The following is a 24,776-nucleotide window of genomic DNA, read 5'->3' as shown; positions in this document are numbered from 1 at the left end:
GGATGGAATAAAAAGATGAGTTTACTCCAGGGTGAGGAAAGAAAGGAGCCACCAATCCCCTAGCAAAGCTCAGTTCCCCAGAGAAAACCTGCCCTCTGCTATCACAATCACTGATGTACTGGGGATATGACAGGAAAGGGACTGTCTGATTGATCAAGGCAGGAAATGGACAACAATCACAGCAACATCATTAAGCACAAACACACTCTCCTCATGCTCCAGCCAGAAGAGAAATGAGCAGGAATTCTTGCAGTTCAGCCATGGACACACTTACACAATGACAAAGCAGTGAGTGTGCTGTGGAAGGTGGTCTGAGGAAACAATTGGAAATGATCACTCAGTGAGAATAGAACTAGAGTGTAGTGAAAGACTTCTATCAAGCAAGTACTTAAGGTGATGGGCTAGAAATCCATTGGGGTCTTCCTGCACAGGTTCACATCCTGTTAACTGCAGGGGGAAGTTGTGGTTCTTTAGCTTCCACAGGGGGTCTTGTCTAAGGGTATGTCTACACTACGGGATTATTCCCATTTCGCAGAAACCAATTTTTGGAAACAGATTGTATAAAGTTGAGTGTACATGGCCACACTAAGCACATTAATTTGGCAGTGTGCGTCCATGTACCGAGGCTAGGATTGACTTCCAGAGCATTGCACTGTGAGTAGCTATCCCATAGCTATTCCATAGTTCCCGCAGTCTCCCCCGCCCATTGGAATTCTGAGTTGAGATCCCAATGCCTGATGGGGCCAAAAATTTGTCCCGAGTGGTTATGGGTAAATGTCATCAATCAATCCTCCCTCCGTGAAAGCAATGGCAGACAATCATTTTGTGCCTTTTTCCCTAGATTGCCCAGGCAGATGCCAGAGCACGGCAACCATGGAGCCTGTTCAACCTTTTTTCACTGTCACCTTACGTCTACTGGAAGTTGCTAACAGATGTGGTACTGGAGCGCTACACAGCAGCATCCCCTGGCCTTTGCAAGTTAGCAAAGACAGTTACCAGCCCTACTGTACCATCTGCTGCTTTGCAAGTTGATAATGATGGTTACCAGTCATACTGTACTGTCTGCTGCTGTCATGGGTGATCCTGGCCGGCCTCAGTGAGGCCAGTCGGAGGCTCTTGGGCAAAAATGGGAATGACTCCCCAGGTCATTCTCTTCTTTAAATTTTGTCTAATAGAGATTCAGTCCTGCCTAGAATATCAGGCAAGCCTACTAAAGAACCAGAGAGGCAAACAGCCAACACCAGAGAGGTGACCAGACAGCAAATGTGAAAAATCAGGACAGGGGTGGGGGGTAATAGGAGCCTATATAAGAAAAAGACCCAAAAATCGGGACTGTCCCTATAAAATCGGGACATCTGGTCATCGTAGGTCCGAGTCAGAGCCTCAGCCATCCCGCAGAAATGATGAGCTGCATGCCATTCTAGAGGATGCCCCTGCAACAACGCCACCCATTGCTTCTCTCCTCCTCCCCTACCCCTCCTGGGTTACCGTGGCAGTTATCCCCCCATTTGTGTGATGGAGCAATAAAGAATGCATGAATAAGAAACAACACTGACTTTATTGCCTCTGCAAGCAAAGATCAAAGGGGGGAGGGGAGGGCAGCCTCCAGCTGCCATGATATTCCAGGCAGGAGTGAATCTCCAGGAGACAAAGCTTCAAGAAGAGAATGACCAGAAGTCAGTCCCATTTTTGCCCAGGTGCCCCTAGCTGACCTCACCGAGGCCAGCCAGGAGCACCCACAGGACGATGATGGCGGATACCAGTCATACTGTACCGTCTGCGTCCACAAGGGAAAGGAAGGGAAGGTGATGCTGCTGTGTAGCGCAGCAGCACCACGTCTGCCAGCGGCATCCAGTAGATATACGGTGACATCTAAAAAAGACAAGAAATGATTTTTTTCCCTTTGCTTTCATGGGGGAGGGAAGGGGTGGCTGATGACATATACCCTGAACCACCCACAACAACGTTTTTAATCCTTCAGGCTTTGGGAGCTCAGCCACGAAGTCAAATGGTTTTCAGAGAGTGGGGTACTGAGTCGTCAGTCGCCCCTCCCTCCGTGAGTGTCCATTTGATTCTTTGGCTTTCTGGTACTCTTGTCTCAGCTCGTTAGTTTCATGCAGCACTGTGTTGAGTCCCTGTTGTGGCCTCTGTCCATCATAGCCTTGGAGATTTTTTCATTGCTTTGACATTTTGTCTATTGGAACAGAGTTCTGATAGAACAGATTCTTCTCCCCATACAGAGATCAGATTCAGTATCTCCCTTATGGTCCATGCTGGAGCTCTTTTTTGATTCTGGGATTGCATGGTCACCTATGCTGATTGGCGCTTCACGCTGGGCAAACAGGAAATGAAATTCAAATGTTTGTGGGGCTTTCCTGTCTGCCTGGCCAGTGCAGCCGAGTTCAGATTGCTGTCCAGAGTGGTCACAATGGTGCACTGTGGGATAATGCCCGGAGGCCAATACCGTCGAATTGCAGTCACACTAACCCTAATCCGAAATAGCAATACCGATTTCAGCGCTACTCCCCTCCCTCCTTTATATTGAAATAAAGAACTTCACTGTGTGGATGGGTGCAGCGTTAATTCAGTTTAACGCTGCTAAATGTGAAATAAACTCGTGGTGTAGACCAGGCCTTAGCAGTCCTAGCCACAGCCTGCTCCTCCATCTGGAGCCCTGAGGCCTTATTTGTGTTTTAGTTAAATATCAAATCCAGGAGCAAACACAGTTATACGAAGCAAAACGAAATCAAAAACAGAAATGTCACTGGAAAAACAAAAATAAAAAAGGGAAATGCAATTCCCATCACTGTATCTTATCTGGGCCATTCCTGTATCGAGAACACCCGCTAAGGTCCCTGTGTGCTTACAAGAAACCTGGAGGAACTCATACTACAGCCTGAATATGAAACTCAACTGCTCCCAGGTGCTGCAGTAAAACCCTTTCCCTGTTGTGACATTGCACTCCATAGGATTTTATGAAAATATGCTAATGAGTGTGAATATAAAGTAACTGGAATATGCTTCATGCAAAAGGTCTCTTGTAAGATATCATTACAAAGCTTATTATCTACTGTGTATGTTCATCCTATTTGTATGAACCTATCATTCTTGTATCTGAAACTAGAAATATGAACTATAACTCTGAGGTCCTGTTGTAATGATGTAAAGTGTGGGCCATTAATAGTGGTTTGGACTCTTGATGGCTCCCATTAACCAGGACAATTAACTATAGATGGCTCTGTCCTGCACCATCTGTGAGTAAGGCCAGGAAGAATGAAGGCTTGGGGTCTCACAGGACATGTGACCGTGTCCTCTGGTACAGGAATCCATCTTAAATCTGGGGCTTTTCCCCAAGAGAGAGACAAAAGATTCCTGCCTTGTACCAAAGCTGTATAAGGGGGTGGAACAGAACAAAGGTGGCTGCAATTATGAGAAATCCCCTAGCTACCACCTGAGCTGGAACAAAGACTATACCAGGTGAAAAGATTGGGCACAGTCTAGAAATAAATCTAGTCTGTGAAAGAAGATTATTGGAAGATCTGTGAGGATGAGATTTTATCTGTATTGAGTTTCATACTTTATTAGGCTTCAACTTGCATGTTTTTGTTTTATTTTACTCTATGGAGAATACAAACTCCACAGAGAAGGAAAAGTTAATGCCTTGGAAAAGTCTGTGTGTGTGTGTCTGTGCGTTAGATGGGTGGGAGGGTGTCTAGAAACCACTCTCTTATAGTTTCTTTTCTATGATTTCCTTTAGAAAATCTGAAGCAGGGAGCAAAATCGATTGCTTTCTCTGAGGCTTGAACTCAGGATCTTCCGATTGCTGATGTGCTGCCAGCTGCACTAAGAAGGCTTCGAAAAGCTTTTGGTGCAGTGCATATAGGACCCTCTTACAGCAGTGACTGGGGCAGGGAGGGAGCCAGGGATGTGCTGGAAGAAGCAGGGAGCTCTGGTGCCCACACACCTGTCCTGGCAGATTTCTCAGCAGCAAAGAAATCAATTTGCCCTGCCAATGAACAATCTACTGGAGCTAATGGCAGCACAGAGTGGATGTTTCCAAGTTATGCGCCTACCTCCACATTTTAGAACTTACTCTTCTTTTTCTAGTATGGCACTTTCCATGTGAATTAGGTAAAGCAAACTACACAGGTAAGAGAAACAAGTTGGGGAAGCTACATGGGTAACAGAAACCAGTGCTCCAGATAAGGCTTGAACTCATAATCCCAACAGACTTCCCCTCTACATTAACTAGTTGCACCCCTGCAGGTGCTTTTTTGACACCTTTGGGAAGCAGGCAGTTATCAGTCTCTGTGGTTCACATCTTTGCCTGGTAATTGAAAGACAGCTGCTTCAAACCTAACTCAAGATGTGGCTTTTCAGCTATGAGACTCCCATACATTTTAACAGGAAGAAAATCCTCTATTCTGGTTTAGCCCATTTGACTCTCCTTCTGCCTATCTTGTCCCCTCCCCCACCAGTCTCTTTCCTTCCCCACTGGGACCATGCAGAGAGGAGCCCCAGTCAGTCTGTGTCACAGAGAGTCTGTATCCCATAAAGGGAGGGAGAGGTCGCTCTAAAACATTGATAATGGGGAGGGGTCTGCATGGTTAGGGGAAGAAAGGATGGAGAACTAACAGTGGGGCCCCAGATTGGGGAGATCCCCTGCTGCCCCCCATCACCCAGCTGTGGGAAGAACTGTGGTAGTGGGGAGTCTCCACACACTGCCCCTGCCCAGAGTGCCAACTGTGGCAATGGGAGCTGTGGGGGTGGAGTCTGTGAGCAGCGGTACAGAGACACCCCTGGCCCTCCTGCTTAGGGGCTGCTGCCAGAGGGGTATGTGGGTTGTTTTTGAGAGATGCCCAAGGTAAATGCTGCACCCCTCACCCTCTCCTGCACCCCCACCTCCCTGCCCCAACCCAGACTCTACACCCACACCAAAACTCCCTCCAAGAGCCTGCCCCCCGCACATCCTCCTGCACCCCAACCCCCTGAGCCCAGACCCTGCACCCAAACTCTCTCCCACAGCCCAGTCCCTCTCCCTCCCACACCCAAACTCCCTCCCAGAGCCTTAGGGTATGGCTACACTTGCAGCTGTACAGCACTGGGAGTTAAACCTGTCTTCGTACAGCTGACCAGGGAAAGCGCTACAATCTGTCCACACTGACAGCTGCGCATACTGTCGTGATCACATTTGGAGCATCTGCAGTGGCATTGGGAGCGGTGCATTATGGGCAACTATCCTAGCTTTCAAGTGGCTGCAATGTGCTTTTCAAACAGGGAGGGGTGGAATGTGACAGGGAGCGTGGGGGGAGAGTGGATTTTTGGAGCGGACACTCTGTCAGCAGCTGCCTTGCAAGTTTCGACCCCCTCCCGCACCCCTCTCTCTCTCACTGCAAGCAAACAGCAGCTGTTTGTTTTTTCTCACAGACCAGATAAACAGCCCCTCGCTGAAACAGACCCCCCTCCCTCCCCCTCTCTTCTAGCAAATCACTAGATGTGGGCGTTCCAAAGGGAGACCCCTGCCTCTGCTCATTCACAGCACACAGGCGCTGTGTTTGGTTTTTTGATAAGTAGCTCCAGGAGCCCGGAGTTCGCAACAAAACAAAGAGTGGAACCTTCACTTAAAAGGAGTATGAGGTGTTTCGATTATGAGGTCAGTCACTGTGTACTAAGGTTACTCCTCATTTACACTGGCGCCCCAGTGCAGCAGGAGCAACAGCGCTATACTCTTTATTCCTCTTCTGGAGGTGGAGTACAAGCAGCGCTATAACCAGGGAGATGCAGCGCTATATGTGTCCTGCCAGTGTGGATGGGGAATGAGTTACAGCACTATAAAGCCACCAACAGCATTGTAATTCTCCAGTGTAGCCAATCCCTTAGACTTCTCTCCATTGGCACGTTCCTGCATACCTTGCTGAGTCACAAGGTGTATCTGCCTTCTCTCAATGGCTTGACTGTATAGCTGATAGTCCTTAATGGCCATCAAGCAGGCTAAGCAGAACTGACACCAACTTGTCTGGGGTGTTCCACGGAAGCATAGCACAAGTTTGAAATACGGGCAGCAAAGAGCCAATATTCATAACGTCAACTACAGTAATGATACATATCTAGAGATAGCATCATTATAATCAGCCAATCATAACCTCTCCATAGATCCCTTGCACGACAACCTTTCTACCATATTGGCTGCAAATATAGAACAGTGGTCACAACGGTGATGTATACAGTTACAGATTATGTCAATAACGTCACAGGAGGTGACGTGGCATCAGTGAGACTGATATTAGAATACCGCCTCCAGTTTTGGTGTCCTCATTTGAAAAAGATGTTGCGAAATTGGAGATGGGGAAACAAAGAGCCACAAAATGTTCTGAGGGCTGGAGAAAAATGCCTTCTAGTGAGCTATTGAAAGAGCTCAACCTGTTTAGCTTCTCAAAAGAAGATTGAAAGGTGATTTAATTGAAGTGTTGAAGTGCCTTAATGGAGAGCAAATATTGGGTATTAAAGTGCTCTTTAATCTAGCAGAGAAAGGCATAACAAGACCCAATGGCTGGAAGGTGAAAAGAGACAAATTCCTATTACAACTAAGGCACAAATATTCAACAGCGAGGATGATTCAGCACAGGAACAAGCTATCAAGGAAAGTGGTGGATTCTCCATCTCCTAGTGTCATTTAATGAAGACTAGATGCCTTTCTGGAATGTATTTGCCCAAAAGTAGCTATTGTGTCATTCAGGAAGCCTGTGATATGCAGGAGGTCAGATTAGATGCTCTAATGGTCTCTTCTGGCCATAAAGTCGACTAATTTCTGAAAAACTGAGTGTAGCACTGGGAACAGCATCTGATGTTTTCCTGTCTAGCCCACTTGCTTCCTAGAACAAACGCTCCTTGAGTGGGGTGATCCACAGGGAGTAGCTCAAACCTCCAAAGTTCCTGGGCAGGGGCAGGACATTAGCCCAGCAAGGGAGGGGTGTGGCAGTGATATCACAGAGGCCTTTTGCAGGACCTGAGACTATTGGTCAAAGGTGGTGGGGAGGTGGTGACCTCACAGAGAGATGCTGACATGAGCCAGGCAGGACAGAGGCGAGGGGCCAGGGAAACCTCAGAGACCCCTGTGGCTTTGCTTCAGCAAGTCTCCTTCTCTGGGTCTCTCTTTGAGGACTGAGTGAGTATTCGGGTTCACGTACGTGAGCGCCAGGAGGAACCTCTTTCGAGTTTTCTCCTTTCCTTTTAGTGATTTTACTAGAAAACGGCCATCCCTGTTTAGAAGGTAAGAGCCTCCTCGAGGTTTGAAACCAGTTCAGTCTGATCCATCCGGTGAGAGTTGACTTCTAGGCATGGAAAAGACGAGCTTAAGGAGACAGAATTTTATTCTGCACCTGGGATTTTGTTCCTTAGAATCACTGGGGACATTAGGGTTTGTCCTTTTTGTTTCACCTTTTCCTCCATCCATCCATCCATCTCTCCTTTCTCTTCTTCTCTTGCTTCTTTTGTCCTTTCTCCTCTTCCCGTCCCAACACCAGAAGGTGTGTGTGTGTTGTGGGGGAGTGCTCGGCAGCTCCCACTGTGAGAGGTCCATCCAAAACTGTGGGGTTGCAGTACTGCTCGGGCAGTGATCCCCACCAGTGACCTGGGCCATCCTTTGGGCTCTCTGGTGAGAACCCTCAGCCTCCCATCCTCAGTCTCTACCCTGATTAGCTCAGCAGGGGGTTATTGACAGGAAGGATACTCAGGTCTTTGTTCTCTTTTAAGACCAAGTAAATAAGTCATAACCAGTTATATGGTTAATGAATTTTGCTGCTTCTCTGCATTAATTGTCTCTGAGCAGTTCATGATTCTCTTTAACATTCCATTTCTCCTCAAATACTTGCTGAATAATTACTGCGCACAGTTGTTGGTCTGGAGCTGATCTGAGAGCACTTTATTCAGGTCATTCAATGTATGAAATTCAAGATCCGATGGTTAGTTTGAAAATCAGGGCTCTTGGATCCTATTCCCAACTCTGCCACTGACTGGCTGTCTGACCTAAGACAAGTCAATTCTCCTTTCTCAGCCTTAGCTTCTCCCTCTTTCAAATAGGGATAATAATGATCTGCTCCTACCTACCTCACAGTGCGTGGAGGCAGGGCCAGCTCTAGGTTTTTTGCCGCCCTAAGCAAAAAAAATTTTGGCTGCCCCCACCCGAGCCCTGGGCTCCCCCTGCACACACCCTTGTTACCTGTGCCCTGGGTTCTCCCCCCCCACACGCCCACCCCCTGCTACCGCAGCTCTGGGCTCTCCCCCACACACACCTCATGCTGCCCCAGCTCTGGGCTCCCCCCTTTCCACCACCCACACACCCTCTGCCACCCCAGCCCTGGGCTCTGCCCCCTCCAGCCGCACCCAGGCCTGGTACAAGGAACTTTCACACCCTAGGCAAAACTTCCACCTTGCACCCCACCCCCCAGCCTTGTGGCAGCTCCCCTCTCCCCCGTGCCCTGAGGTACCCCCCACCGAGGCAGCTCCCTCCCTCCCGGGGAGCCGTGTAGCACCTCCCCACCCCAGCTCACCTCTGCTCCATCTCCTCCCCCAGCATGCCACCCCCCCGTTCTAATTCTCCTCCTCTCCCAGGCTTGTGGCGCCAAACAGCTGATTGGCACTGCAAGCCTGGGAGGCGAGAGAAGTGGAGCAGCAACCGTGCGCTCAGGGAGGAACTGCTGTAAAAAAAAAATGGGTGCACCGCTTTTTGGTGCCCTCAAATCTTGGTGCCCTAGACAAACGCCTAGTTCACCTCAATGGTAGCACCGGCCCTGCCTGCACCGCCCTGCCGTCCCAGCCCTGGACTCTCCCGCACACACATCCTGTGCTGCCCCAGCTCTGGGCTCTCCCCTTCCTCACCAACAGTGCTCCCCCACCCACACACACCCTGCTACTCCAGCCTTGGGCTCTGCCCCCCTCCACCTGCACCCCCTGCCATGCCAGCCCTGGGATCCCGCCCACCTGAACCCTCCTTCTGCGCTAGCCCTGGGTCACTGGGTGGCAGGGAGGAGTCCCAAAGGAACAGGCCCACTGCGATGCAGAAAGAGAGTGATCCTGGGATCTCCCGTAAGGAAAACGTGGACAACCCCCTCCCAAGGGGGACATCCGGCATCAGGGCCAACCGACCAGCTCGGGGGGACCAATGGGACATGGGCTGCTATCACTGTGGCCAAAAAGGCCACATATTGACCCAGTGCCCCAGGTTCAGGTACAGACTAAGCAGACTGGACCCATGGAGGGTTAACTGGGAAGTGGCCCAGCTGGATGAGGGGCAGGTTTCCCAGGCAAGGGGGCTGGCAACTTATCAACTGTTCAGGAGGGAGGAGGGCGCCAAGCCAACACCTCCGCAGAGCTGGATGCTCCGGACATCAGGTTTTCTGTTTACAGGGTGGGTACAGGGCTGCCCCTGCGGAGCGAGTGCCTTGTCCCCCTGGAGGAGGATGAGAGGAAAGTCTATGGATACTGGGACACAGGCACTGAGGTAACGCTGACCCGGCCAGAGATGGCAGCTCCAGATTAGGTGATGCCCAACACCTATCAGGTCATCTGCGAGGGGCTTGGAACACTGACCTACAAGTTCCTAACTCCCAAACTTTCAGCAACTCTATTATCAGTGCCTGTGAGTGTAATTTAAACCATAAAAACAATCATACTGGGCTAGACCATACTCTGGACTTTGGGTCTGGAAAAGAGCTGGCACAATCCATAGACCAGGTTGTTATATAAAATGCACATGGATTTTAACCCTTCACATCCAGTAATGGCAAAGTTCTTGGTTCAGGTTTGTAGCAGTGATGGAATAAACTGCAGGTTCAAATCAAGTCTCTGGAGTCCATCCACAGCTGGGATGGGTCATTCAGTCCTTTGTATAGAGCTTCAGTTTGTAACAAAGTCCCTCCAGAGGTATGAAGCAGGGATGGAGATGAGGCATCAGCCTTTTCTTGTCTCTTGCCATGTGTCTTTGCTTTCTTTGTCCCAAGGACACTCTATCCAGCATGTGGCATAGAAAAAACTTAGAGTTCTGTCCATAGGCAGGTCCCTGCATACCTTGCTGAGTCACAAGGCGTATCTGCCTTCTCTCAATGGGTCGATTGTATAGCTGATGGTCCTTAATGGGCCATCAAGCAGGCTAGGCAGAACTGACACCAACTTGTCTGGGGTGTTCCACAGAAGCATAGCACATCTTTGAAATACGGACAGCACAGAACCAATATTCATAATATCAACTACAAAAATGATACACATCTAGAGAGAGCATAATTATAATCAGCCAATCAGAACCTCTCCATAGACCCCTTACACAACAACCTTTCTACAATATTGTCTGTAAATATAGAACAGTGGTTGCAACGGTGATCTATACAGTTACAGATTATGTCAATAACGTCACAGGAGATGTCACGGCATCAATGAGACTGATATTGGAATAGCCTCCAGTTTTGGTGTCCTCATTTGAAAAAGATGTTGCGAAATTGGAGATGGGGAAACAAAGAGCCACCAAATGTTCTGAGGGCTGGAGAAAAATGCCTTCTAGTGAGCTATTGAAAGAGCTCAACCTGTTTAGCTTCTCAAAAGAAGATTGAAAGGTGACTTCATTGAAGTGTTGAAGTGCCTTAATGGAGAAAAATACTGGGTATTAAAGAGCTCTTTAATCTAGCAGAGAAGGGCATAGCACGACCCAATGGCTGGAAGCTGTAAAGAGACAAATTCATATTACAACTAAGGCACAAATATTCAACAGCAAGGATTATTCACCACCGGAACAAGCTATGTGGAATGTGTTTTCTCCCAAAGTAGCTCTTGTGTCATAGAGGAGGCCTGTGATATGCAGGGGGTCAGATTAGATGCTCTTATGGTCTCTTCTGGCCATAAAGTCAACTAATTTCTGAAAAACTGAGTGTAGCATTGGGAGCAGCGTCTGATGTTTTCCTCCCTAGCTGGCTTGCTTCCTAGAACGAACGCTCCTGAGTGAGGTGATCCACAGGGAGTAGCTCAAACTTCCAAAGTGTCAGGCCTCCAGTTTTGAACAGGACCACATTCAAGGTGCCTGTCGCAAGAGTACACTTGAAATGGGGGGACAAGGAGGGCCCCAAGAAAGTGGAGGTGCACCCCATTTACCCACTGAGGTGTTGATGGGGGGGACATGGAGAACTGGCCAAGCAACCCCCAGGGTGCCCTGCTCATGACCCATAGCCCAAGCCTGCACGGGACACTGCACTCTGACCTAGGGAAGGGTACCTTGCCTGAGGAGCAGAACCCTACCCTGGTGGGGAGGGAATGCCCAGGGACACAGCTCAAGGAGGCTGCAGCTTCAGACCCAGCCGGTGAGTGAGAGCAGGTGTCCATCCCTGCCCCAGCTGCTAAGTTCCAGGCCGAGTTGCAGAAAAATCCCTCCTTGCAGAAGATAAGGGACCTGGCTGACCTCAGTGTGGTACATACCATGGGGAGAGATTGCCAGAAAAGGTTCCTGTGGAAAAAGGAGTACCTGTACTGGGAATGAGCTCCCCTAGGGAAAAAGGAGTCAGGAGGATCAGGAGGCAGCTGATGGTACCCTGGAAGTATCGCTACTAGCCTCTGTGCCAGGCCCATGACATCCCCCTCTCAGGGCACCAGGAAACCTGGCGTACCCAGCAAAGGCTGCTACGGAACTTTTTCTGGCCTGGGGTCTTTACTAATGTCTGGCAGTACTGCCCATCCTGTGACCCCTGCCAGAGGGTCAGGAAGGCCCAGGACAAGAGGAAAACGGCTGTAGGACCCTTACCCATTATAAAGAAGCCTTTCCAGAGGGTGGCCAAGCTCAAAAGGGGGGCTCTGAACCAACAGAGCTCGAATCACAGCCCTCCAGACTGGATCGCTGGGAAAGGACCCCATCTCTGTTTGAAGCCCAGGGGTATTGAGGTGGGGAAAGGGAACGGGCTGCATAAGCCTTTCCACATGCAAACTACGAGTGCCATCGAGCACCCCCGACCTAAAGGCAGGTGTGAAACTGGAAAGGCCTGGTATAATTCTCCCCCCACGAACAGGGCATCCATAGGAACGTCGGGGGGTTCAAACTTCCCCAGGTCACTGGCTAAAGTGACCTCACTCAGTTCGGTCTGAAAGGGGGGAGAGATGTGATGAAGTCTCCATGGCAACTAATGGCCAGGCCCTTCCCCCCTTTCAGGGGGATGCTAAAGGTGTTGGAGAGAGAGAGATCAGGTGACCTCCTGGCCAGGGAAAGAGACAAAGCCCAGAGAGGTGGGGCTGCAGGGGGTTTCGTAGTTCTGGAAGCTGGCTGGAAAATGGAGGGGAGCCTCGAGGAGGCTTAGGTCTCTCAACGGGGCTGTGGCCTCCCTGGGGGCCACAGATGAACCTAACTAAAGAGGGTCCTGTTGTGTCTACTGGCAAGACCTGTTTTGGACTGTGTTCCTGTTGTCTAAATAAACCTTGTTTTACTGGCTGGCTGAGAGTCACGTCTGACTGCAAAGTGGGGGTGCAGGACCCTGTGGCTTCCCCAGGACCCCGCTGGGCGGACTCACGGTGGGAAACACATGGAGGGGCAGAGGATGCTGAATGCTCCAAGGAGAGACCCAGGAGGTGAAGCCATGTGAGTTTCTTGCCCTGAAACAGTCTGCTCCAAGGTCCTGCCTGGCTTTGTGGGGAGCAGTTCCAGAGCATTGCCCAGGGACTCCGTGACAATCAGTATATTTGATTTGGGAGAAGTGAAGTAACAGCTACCCAAATGGAGCTTGAGCACTCCTGAATTTTGAGTTGTTCCAATCTGGAAGGCAGGTGCTAGATTCCCTTTCTGAATATTAGCTAAATTTGGAAAGGAAAAAGTCAATTTCTGCTTCCATGGCTCAGAAATGAAAATCCTCCTATGTGCTTGGTACTATATCTAAAGCTGCCCAGGTCCAGTAGAGCATCTCCTCCCTTACTTTTCATTTTAAATTCTAGTGGGATCCACGTACCTTCCTTGCTAGACTTCAGATAGGGAGGGGCACTGTCCACTTAGTCCACCCAATTCCTTCTTTGGGGGCTGCAAGGTGAGGTCACACCAGTATCCCTAATCCAGCCAAGGGATGTCTTCTGATGGGGATATCTGGGCCAAAGCCTTCTACTCCTTGGGCACACTTGTTCCCCACTCACAGTGCCACCCCCCTCTAGCAATGAGCTCTCCATTCACAGCATGCTGCAGCATGACGTCTCAGATACCATACTCCCTCCCCCTCCCTTTCTTGTTGATCGCAGCCAAGGGAATGCTGGGAAATGTAGTTCTTTCCCTACTCCGGGGCTGGCTCTATAGGCAGGGAGCTAACCAAGGAACTACAGCTCCCAAGGCCCCCTGTTGGTTCTCAGCTCCCAGGCTAGATCCCTGCCAGCGGGCTGCCCCAAGCACCTGCTTGCTTTGCTAGTGCCTAGAGTTGCCCCTGGGACTGACACATTTGTTTTCATCCTCTGAGTCAGGAAAACCACAAAAGCCTCTTCTTTTGAACAGGACAGGCAAAAATAAGGTGACACTAAATTATTCCAATTGCTAAAAGCAGGTTTAGGAAGTTGTGTATTTTTGAAAAGAAAAATCAATACTGATCCTTCTAACTAGCAGCATGAGATAAAAAAAGAACACAGACAAACCTTGTCAGTAAGGGCTAATATCCTAAATGGGAAATCAGCAGCAATTTGTAGCTGGGGGAGCATGCAGTCTGAATGTGTATAACCTGACCCCAGCCCCAACCCCCGCATAGCAGTAGGGCTTGGCACTCTCTCTGTGCATTGGTGTGGTGGCAGAGTGGTTAACTAAGCAGTGACAATCCAAGGAGGTTCCCTAAGTCAGTCTCACTCCTGAGGAGATTCTGCACCAAAAAAATTAAAATTCTGTGCACAATATTTCAAAATTCTGCAAATTTTATTTGTCAATAAATAAATGTGGAGGCTCCAACATGGCAGTGGGGAGCACAGGGTCCTGGATGCACGGAGGTGGGATATCACCCTGCAGCCCCCTCTCTCCTCCATGGAAACAGACTCAGTGGTGAGGCTGCATCTCTCTGCTGCGTACTCCAGGAGCCCCAAAAAGACTCCCCAGAACTGCTCATGACCACTCTTGTGGCTTCTTTTTGCTTCCCCATCAGAAAGCCTGAGCAGCTGGCCCTGGGCGATTTGAAAGGGCCCGAGGGCTCCTGCCACCACTACCAGCAGCACAGTCAGGCTAAAGAAGATTCCTGCCCACTCTTGTTCCGCAGAGTGCATCACTGCCAGAAGCATCTGGCATGTCCCTGCGGCCCCTGTAGGAGTGTGTCTCTTGCATGCTGCCCCCATCCCAAGCGCCAACTCTGCCATTGGAACTCTAGCAATGGGAGCTGCAGAAGCAGTACCTGTGGGCAGTGGTGCCAGGAGACCCACCATCCCCGGCCTCCTCCATGTAGGAGTTGTGCCAGAGGGGGGGTATGGGTCACTTTCAGGAGCTGCCTGAGATAAGGTGCCAAACCCCAACCCTCTGCTCCTGCCCAGAGCCTGCACCTCATGCACCCAAACTCCCTCCCAGAGCCTTAGGCAGAGGTCGGGGGGGAAAGGAGCAGGACTTGGACCAGCTGTTGCAGGCTGTGTGGCCGCATAAGGAAGAAGACAGGGGTTTGGAGGGGAAGAAATCTGTCCCCTGGGTTGAGACAGCTTGTCTTCAGGTGGTGACTCTATCCAGTCGTGGGTATAGTGTGGAGTGGAGGGACCTGGGACCACCTTACTCCACCAGGTCCTGACCCAGAGCCTTGAGGAACTAATACTCCTGTGTCCAGCCTTGATCGCTCACTGCAACAGTCCCGTTCCTTGGGTCACTTCCCACCCTTACTTCCAGTGTCGGTAATCTCCCGGCATCCAGCATCTCTTCTTGGCGATCTTTGGCAGTCGACTGGGTTTCTGCCAGGGCCTCAGCATGGCTGGACACTGCAGCCTCGGAGTCCTGTGGCTTCCTGGCAGGAGCCCACAACACAGGTTTGCTCTCCTCCTCAGTCTGCCCAGGCTGAGCTGAGCTGTTTCCTTTTATACTTCATCTTCAGTAGAGCATGCTTTTGAAGGGTGAGACCTCTTCAGCCCACACGGGGCAGTTAACCCTAGCAGTGCCAGTTCAAGGTTGATATACCTCAAAGACAGCATTTCCCAAGTTTTGGGATTAGCTAGAAGATCTCTTCAGGAGTAACCTCCTATAGGGACTGGGTCACAAATGCTTTGGGAACCAAATACTTGGGCATGTTGCCTAGTTCCAAGTCACTTGCTGTGGAATTCTATCCCTGGATCATCTGAGACAATACTGACTTAAACAATTGAACTACCCTGTGACCATGTGCACTTACCTCCATCAGTTGCACCATTTGGGGTCTGCCGCTGTTCACCTTTTCAGAGTGGATTTAAACACATGACTGTTCCTCTGATAATATGTCCAGCAGCTTGGAGTATTCTCTCCTGTTGACTGAACTGTATTTGAATTTTCTCCATGTCATCATGCAGGGATAGGGGAAAAAGCAAACCTAAAATAAAAAAAAAGATGGTAATTTGTCTGAAATTTCCCAATAAATCTGAGCTACATTGTGTCAAACAAAACTAAGATGCGGTTATATGACCAAAGAGCCTTCATGAAAGATAGAAAACCCATATCACAGAGAGATAGAAGACAAATTCCAGACTAGGTTACATCTGATGTCTCAGAATCAGGATGAGGAATTCTCCCATGATCCACTGAAACCTGCTTCACCCAGCACTGTCTCATAAGTTTTAGCACTTTCATAATGGGTGGAAAAAACAGCCAACCTTCCCAGAAGTGGCTTTGCCAATAGAGGGAAAAGGGGATTTGAACAGTGCTTGGGATCCATTTGAAATCCCCTTCCAAGTCTGTGACATTTTCATCTCCTGCCAGACTGACTCTGATTTAGGATCAAAGACGTTCAAGCACCGTTCCCAAGCACGGACAGCCAAGAACACGACTTCACTGGAGACTTTGGGAGTGAAGGACTATGAAGGGGTGAACTCTGCATGGCTCAGATACAAGATAACAGTTCTGGGGTGATGGGGAAGTAGGTAATCTCTCAGTCAGCCCACCTCCTTCCAGTGTCAGAGAACCTGAAATGATATTTCCCTGACGCTGCTCTCACTCTTTGTTATATTTAAATATTTTGTTGACTTTTTTCCCTTATTTAAAATATAGCTGCTGTTCTGCACAATCCAGGATAAAGTGAGAACTGGAAATGAGATAATGTGTCCTCAAAGAGGAACTTGACGACTTGAATAATAACTTTGCACTGGGAGGAGGAATATAAATGTCAATCTCCAGGTTTGTTTAGACAAGGAAATGTGATGGTGGTTAGGTCAGATCAGGAGGAAATATGCTAAATAAGCCCACCCACTATCCATGGTCCATGTCTTTAATGCAAGAATAGCTGCATTTTTACATCAGGAAAGCAAACTCAAGCTAGTTAACTCCATGGAAATCACAGTGACGAGGCCCAGGTAGATTTTACCTCTGTGTAGCTGGTTGAAGACACCCCCATCTTCCCCACTTGGGTTGATGGACATTCCTGGTAGAAAGGACACACACTCCAGTGACTCGCAGAACAATGGAGTTGATAGAAAGGACCACAGGATCCACCCCAAAGACGGGCAGGCTTCAAAAGTGGGCAACTCGTGTGGGAGCTGAGGGACTACAGTGTGCAAAAGATGCAAACAGCCTTAAAGATCACTACCTAGGAACTATGAAAAGAATTTAGAAAAAAAATCTTCTGACAGCTCTAGAGAAGGTTTTTATGGAGTTTATCTCCTTTACGGATTCTCTGATGATAAAGAAGGCCTGAGCTCTGAGAGAAGCTTTTCCCACACTCACAACATTCATAGGGTTTCTCTCCGGTGTGGACTCTTTGATGAGAGATAAGGGAGATGTCAGTGAAACTTTTCCCGCACTCACTGCATTCATAGGGTCTCTCTCCTGTGTTGATTCTCTCATGCATAATAAGGTTTGAGCTTCGGGTGAAACTTTTCCCACACTCAGAGCATGTGTAGGGTCGCTCTCCTGTGTGGATTCTGTGATGAGAGAGAAGGGCTGATCTCTGAGTGAAGCTTATCCCACACTCACAGCATTTGTAAAGTTGCTCTCTGGTGTGAATTCTCTGATGAGAGATAAGGGCTGAACGATGACTGAAGCTTTTCCAGCACTCCCTGCATTGATAGGGTCTCTTCCCGGTATGGATTCTCTGATGGGCAGAAAGGTCTGAGCTCTGAGTGAAGCTTTTCCCGCACTCACAGCATTTATAGGGTCTGTCTCCTCTGTGTATTTGCTGATGTCTAATAAGGGCTGAGGTATGATTAAAGCTTTTCCCACACTCACAGCATTCGTAGGGGCTCTCTTTCGTGTGGATTATCTCATGTCAAATAAGGGCTGAGTGGTAATGGAAGTTTTTCCCATGCTCATTGCATGTATTCTCTCTCTTTTCCCTGAGGATTTTCTCCTGGGATGTAGTTTCCTTGAGGTCCCTGTGAGTTCCCTGAAAATTAATGGGTTCATCCACTCTCTCCTCCGAGTGGTTTCCCTGCTCTCTCTCTCATCTGTAGTAACTTTCACCAGCTTTTCCCAGCTCATGGCACGTGGACACATTTCCTTTGGATGGAGATGAACCCGAACATTATCTTAGCAAGGAGAAATTGTGAGACTTTCTGCTGTACTGCTCTATTCCCAGAGCACTCTGTAACAGGGGAGGGGAGAGGGCTAGTACATGCGTCACTGGCTTGTTGGGGTGATGATGAAACAGGGCAGAGCAGAGGTGGCATTGTGAGGTTGGTGTGAACCTTAACTTTTCATTTCCCCTTCCAAGAACCGAGGGGACAGGAACCCTTACCCGGTGAGGTCACAGTCTCATAGTTCTCCTGCATGATGTCTCTCTAGAGGGCTCTCTGAGTGGGGTCCAGCAGAGCCCCCTCTTCCCTGGTGAAATACACAGCCACCTCCACAAAGGTCACCGGCCCCTGAAAGAGCAGGATTCCAACTCTCAGGACCTGCTGCCTCACTCACAACCCCACTGTTCATGGGGCAGAGGAGCCAATCAAATGGAAGCTCTGAGAGAGAAAAAGTGAGCAGGGTCCTATCCCCATACTGTTGAGGGCAGCCAGGGGGCATCACGGTGAGAGAACAAAGAGAGAGCCTCTTGTCTCTGCCAGCAGATCCATCACATACCTACTAGCCAGAGGCTGAAACAGCCCCATGGTAGGAATCTCAACACCCTCCCCACTGCCAGCAGCTGGATGTGAGGGGTTGGGACATCTTCCCTACACCTCCCTGGTGGGTGCCCCCTTTCCATGTCACACCAGGCTCTGGCTAGCAGGCTGAGGGTTCAGGAGTGGAAGTCTGGTCAGTTTTCCCAGCCCTGCTCAGGGGGTTGTTTTGTCTGTTTCCTATTTCACAAATTAAGGACTTTCTCCCCCAACACCCAAGAGTTTGTTCTGAGGATCTAGGCCCATGTTAAACAAGTCCCAGCAGGTTTTTTACACTCTGTCCCCCTCCCTTTCTTCACCCAGGGTATTCCCTACCCCCTCCAGACCTAACTCCTCAGAAGTTGCCAACTCTTCAGTATTTACTGCCCCTCCCCCTCCAGCAGGAAACAACCAGCAACCCCCTGTGAAAGTAGAATGAATTATATTGTGAAAATAGAAAGGATTAAAGAAATTCTGTCTGTACCTTTAAGCAAAACTGTTGGAATGCTGCAATCCAGGTGTCAGGAATACAGACATTAACATAGAACAATTGCACCATTTAAGGGCAATTGGTGAAGTATTACCCTTAGATCGATAAGAATTAATAAGGAAGTAGGATATGCATGCTGTGCCCCAGGTGAATTTTACTGTTTTGCTTTCTTTGTCCCTTTGTCTAATTCCCGCTCTTTTATCTGTATAAATAAGACTGTTTGGATCTTGCATGGCCACTCACATTATCTGGGTGTTATTGGCGAAGAGCAGCACTAATAAAACAGAGTGGTCTGACAAATTGTGAGTCCTGATTCTAACTTTGACAATTTGGAGGTTCCACTGAGATGGCAACCGTCTTCACTGGGGCTGTGTGATTCCTGACCGCTTTTGTAGGATGATCGTGGCAGCCAGCACCTGGGCATTTGGCCCGAGTGGTTCCCCACTAGAGCGGAAAGGCGCACAGTCACAGTGAGGTCTATGCCATTGAACCTGTTGGTTCCCACTCTGTTCTGGTAGGGATCCCAGGATCTGACATCAGGAATCTGGTCAGGTAATTATTTCTGTGTTTTGTCCGCACTGAGGACTGTTCTGTCTCTGTGTCTTTCCGTCCTCTTGTGGAGTGTTTGAGTCTGGGTGCCGTCTCCGTCTGGGGATAGGCCTACCAAGGGGTTCCTGTCCCCGCGGTTTGAGTGAGTGGAATCTGCACAATCGCAGCCGCACCGCACTTTGGGTAAAACCCCTGGTGTGAAAGCAAGGGCGGTTGAGGCAGTAGCCTGTGGGCTCCTTTTGTGTGTTGCACTGGGCATCGCTCTGACAAATCCGAATTTCTTTCTTGTGTGATTAGTGTGTGAAGTCCTCCTGTATTGGTAACCAGACGTCTAAGTCGGGACCGTTCCCTAAATGAACATCGGCTCATTTTATGTATTTACAATGGGTCCGGACTCCTGTAAAAAGGGTCCAGACTCCTGTAAATTTCTGGGAAAATGGTCTAGGCTAACTCAGGGGGTCCCAAAACTCAGTGGCCACTGTTAAAATCTTGGAACAAAGACTGAGTGGATGTCTTAAAGGACAAACTTGGTCAACCTAAAACTAAATTGGTTAAAGGAGAGGTTAATTGTTTCATGCAGTGGTGGCAAGAGGCAAATCATAGGTGGATAAAATCAAAACTCGCCTCTCTCAAATATTCAAATAATAAGTTAAAAGCTTTATTAAAAGCCTCCTCTTCCACCACCAGACTGAGTGCTCCCCTTTACCCCGTTCTCCAAACCCCGGATCGATCCAACCCCCTTCATACTCCCATCTCATTGTAAAAAGGACAAAAAGCCCCTTGTTCTCTTCCCCTTTGTTGTCTGCCTCAAAAACTGATTCTTTAGTGTTCCACTACCAATTCAGCAAGGAGGGTGGGGTCCTCAACTAGCCCCACCCTTCCTGGTCCCTTTCCTTGAACATTTCTTTCAAAATTGTGAAATGACCACAATATCACTCACAAACGGTTAAAAAAAAAAGCAGGATCAGGCCCAGACAAGCAGGCAAGCAACAGATAAACAAACTGAAAAACAGGTTGAAAGCCCTAAGGGAATAGTGTAAGGAGTAAGAAAAGCAGTAAGTGCAGGCATGAACCCCTGGAACAATACTTAAAATGGTGAAATCTGAGGTGATAAAGGTGTCATTTTGGGACATAAACAAGTGATTTAAGAAAAGAGAGTGAAAAGTTAACTCTACAGAGGCTGAAGAGAATTAAGCAGTTAAACTTTGTGGAAAATGTTAAAAAGGACCATATTAAAGAGAAAGAATTTTTGGTTTCTTTGCAGCCATTCTGAAGGGAAAATGGGCCCTTTTTCCAGAAGAATGCCTGTAAACAATCCATATATATATATATATATATATATATATATATATATATATATATATATATATATATATATATATATATAGCTATGTAAAAACAAAGCAGTGTAAAGAAATGTTAAGGAAAAGAAAATGTGTATGTATCTATTTGTCTGTGAAAATATGTAACGTTCTAAGAATCTAAACCAACACATCTGGTTTGTAAAACTCCTGTTTTCTAGGTGTGAGATAAATTTGTTTTGTTTTTGTTTTTAACGCCACTAAAAATTCATTTGACTCTTTAATTCAAAGTTGCAAAACTGACAGACCTTTTTGCAAGACACAGGTAATTAGTGCTGTTTGGCTTTGGGATTTAGCATTTAACCCTTAAGGAGTAACTTGATTCTTTACAAAAATTAAAATGTTTTTAAATAAAGACAAAGTCATGGCTGCAATAGGGCAGTCAAAATCAGGAGAATAGGGAGAGATTCTGGAGGCTTTTTGTTTGGTTGGGTTTTTTTTTTGTAACAATAGCAGATAAAAGCTGTAATGAAAGAATAAGAAATTAACAGTGACCCTCTGAAGCAACAGCAGAGGTGAGGTGCACAAAACAAAAAGAAGCAATGTTAAAAACACTGAGCCTTAAAATAGCTCTGTGTAATCAGACTGTCACTTCTATAAGCGTACATGAAAACTCTGTAAGAACAAAACAAACAGTTACACCTTATGTAAGAATTAATATGGCTAATGTTTTTTAAAAGTTATAGTATAGAAAGAATGTGCATTTTCCCTAGGACATGTGCAGTGTATATTGTAGAAAGGGGTAAAAAAAACCATGCAAATGAAATATGCTGCTGAATTAAAATCCTATTAGGGCTCCAAAAAGAGCCGCAATAGGCTGTGTTTTCTTTTTCAGATCCCTGTGTGTTAAGACAGAGTCTCTGAACTCTGCTGATGGCTTTGAATCCAAAAACCAAGCCTGTGTTGATGTAAATTATCTAACTGATGAAGAAAGGTGAGAACTGCCAGCACAAAAGAAGCTGCAAATAAAGAACATACCTGGTCAGCAAACAAATTGCCTACATAAAAGGCATGGTATAACAAGATACCTTTAATAGATTTGATGCTAATGTTATTGTTAATATTAAACATTAAAATAAATTTAATGTTAGTTAGTACCCCTGTAACAACTTATAGTGTGTATGATTTTTGGAAAAATCCTTTAAAGTAATATGGTAATGATGCTTCTCAGTTATTACCTGTGAATAAACTTAAAGCTTAACACAGCAGGAAAAACATTACAAACTTGGTCTGCTATATAAGAGGAAAAACTTGAGGTACACCACCTCATGAATTTAATAACTAAACAGTGGAATAATTTCCGCATAACCCTTAAAAAGTAGAAGCCATTAAAACCTGGCCTGCCTATAAAACAAATAACAACAACAACAAAAAAAAACCACAAGAAAATAAGGGGGTAATTCCTCTGTTTTGCCTGCAATCAGAAGGGTATTTGTAAAAGAAAGGACTCTTTTAAGTAATAATCAATGCCACCCCAAAAGGGGTAGAAAAATGTTATTTTTGTCTTTCAGATAATCCAAAGTACTGTATAATGGGCTATGTGTGTTAATTCTTGGGGAAAAGTGTTTAAAAAGTGTTAGCAACCCACCAGAAGACAAATGTAAATGTAATGTAAGTACTGTGTTTACCAATAATTACATTTACTATTTACCACAACAACAACAACAACAACAGAGTCTCAGCTTACTGTACGCACTGATTTAGCTGAGTTCTCTATCAAGCTTGGCATTGAATGGCAAACAGTTACCAATCATCTGTTAAAAGGTAAAAAGGTAACGTAGTTCATAAATAAATAAATGTGGAAAACTGGACCATTCATATTATACACACAAATGGGGATATGTTAAGAATTGCCACTACTGAAAAACATAACAGCTTACCATTGGTATAATATATTTTCTGGATGGCTTCCCACAACTACTGGCATACTAATGTTACTACCCCTAATTGTGTTTTTGGTTTTAAATTGTGTGTTTTTAATTGAAATGTTTAAAATGTGCTGGTGGATAAAACAAATGTGTGCAAAGCTAAAGCCACAGGCCCAAATCACCTCCCAGTATTTTCTATTACATGGACTAAATAAGAAGTGACACTGGCGATTAATAATCTTAGTGTCAAAAGGGGGATATGTAGGAGCAGGATTTTATAATATCCCATATGAATTAAAGTATAAATTGATTTCATCCTGCTAGCCACTTTTTTTAAATAGCAGAAAGAAATGACCCCCTGGGACTATAAGATTCTGTTTTCCCATATGCATTACAAATTGGGCCCTCTCTTAACTCTTTGTTTTAAGATTTAGTTAGTAAGAGACAGGGTTCTCTATTGTGTCTATGTTAAGTAAATTAGAGAAACATTAAAGGCCTGGGTCTCAATGTAAATTGTCTTGGTTATCAATTGTAAAACTTAGCAAGGTTTAATTTGCAATGCCTTTTTTTTTTGCTCAATATAAAGTCTAATTGTGTGAATGAGGAATGTATGCATCAGGAAAAGATAAAGTGTGAAGGCCATTGTTATAGCCAGAGTCAAGGAAGAAGTAGTAAAGAGACTTAAAGAACATCAAAGAATCATCAGGCACTGCTTACTACCCCGACGTCTGTTAAACTGTCTGGCATCTCAGAGTGGATACATGCTTCGCAGTGTAAGAATGCACTGCCTCCAGTGAACCAATCATCACCTCAGGACCACTCAGAGTCAATTTTGATTCCAGAAGAAGACGTAGAGGAACAGCCTGCAATACCTTACAATCTATGCTCTTGGAAGGGTTGCCGGAAGCAGACGACTACATAAAGCAAGGTCCAAGGAGAAGCAGTACTGAGCCTAGCGCCTGCTGCCTGGTGGACATAAAACTGTGACTGCAGTTCCCTCAGTTGAAGTTATCAGAACCAGAAGGGCCCTGCCTCCAACATGCACCTCTGGAGGTGCCTGTTCCTCGGCTGTTGGTGTCTTAAGGTCTAGGGAGTCCACAATGACAATTCTTTTATCCAGCAGCAAGTGTGGATAGCTCAGACCCTTAATATTTCTAAATGCTAGGTCTGCAGCCACATCCCAGCCCACTCTCAAACTGGTGTTCCTGTCCTGGCTACCCATTCAATTCCCCAGACCTCACTGGAGGACCTTGTCCGTTTAACAGAATATGGAACAGTAATGACACCTGGGAAGAGGCTATTGGCAGTTCCTTTATCCCACTTCGGGGAGTAAAACATCAGGCAAAAAGGCTCCTGAGGTTACAAGCAGTAGTTGAAATAATGGCAAATGAAACCGGAGAAAGTTTAAAAACTGGCCAAAGAAACAGGGGCGATCCGACAGGTGGCCCTCCAAAACCATCAGGCAGGGCAGGCTTTAGGCCTATTCGCCTAATTCCTAGGAATCAGGCCCCACGCCTCAGAGGGCCCCGCGCCTTAGACACTTTTTTTTTTTAACTTACCCTGGGTCCCTGGCTGTGATCTGCTCCGGGGTCTTCCGGATGGTCCTGCTCCCTTGAGCGAAGCACAGGCTGGAGCCCGGCAAGCCCTGCGACCCCGGCTGGAGCCTCAGCTGGAGTGCAGCAAGCCCCGCAGCCCCGCTCTCCTGGCTAGAGCCCCGGCCGGAGCGCAGCAAGCCCCTCGGCCCCGGTCTCCCGGCTGGAGCTCCGGCCGGAGAGCGGCAAGCCCCGCGGCCCTGCTCTCCTGGCTGGAGCCCTGGCTGGAGCGTGGCAAGCCCCGCGGCCCCGCTCTCCTGGCTGGAACCCCGGCCAGAGTGCAGCAAGCCCCGTGGCCCAGCTCTCCTGGGGCTCAGCCCCGAGGCCCTGCTCTCCTGGCCGGAGCCCCTGCCGGAGTGCAACAAGCCCTGTGGCCCCGCTCTTCTGGGGCTCAGCCCCGAGGCCCCGCTGTACTGGCTGGAGCCCCGGCCGGAGCGCAGCAAGCCCCATGGCCCCGCTCTCCTGGCTGGAGCCCCGGCCAGAGTGCAACAAGCCCAGTGGCCCCGCTCTCCTGGGGCTCAGCCCCGAGGCCCCGCTCTCCTGGCTGGAGCCCCGGCCGGAGTGCAACAAGCCCCGTGGCCCCGCTCTCCTGGCCGGAGCCCCGGCCGGAGTGCGACAAGCCCCGTGGCCCCGCTCTTCTGGGGCTCAGCCCCGAGGCCCCGCTGTACTGGCTGGAGCCCCGGCCGGAGCGCAG

General features: G+C 47.9%; 1 long non-coding RNA gene and 1 pseudogene across 1 annotated transcript; both read left to right on the top strand.

The window, feature by feature from the left end:
- The window catches only part of LOC115636545, a 1,011,845-nt pseudogene that overhangs the window by 221,535 nt on the left and 765,534 nt on the right, over positions 1–24,776 (top strand).
- Positions 7,025–24,022, top strand: LOC115636838. The gene is made up of 3 exons (XR_003997088.1): positions 7,025–7,036; positions 7,130–7,132; positions 23,953–24,022. It is a non-coding gene; the product is annotated as an uncharacterized LOC115636838 (long non-coding RNA).

The sequence above is a fragment of the Gopherus evgoodei genome, chromosome 1 (assembly GCF_007399415.2).
Source record: "Gopherus evgoodei ecotype Sinaloan lineage chromosome 1, rGopEvg1_v1.p, whole genome shotgun sequence".
NCBI lineage: Eukaryota > Metazoa > Chordata > Testudines > Testudinidae > Gopherus > Gopherus evgoodei.
Note: the sequence above shows the minus strand (reverse complement) of the source record. Positions and strands in the feature narration are given on the sequence as shown.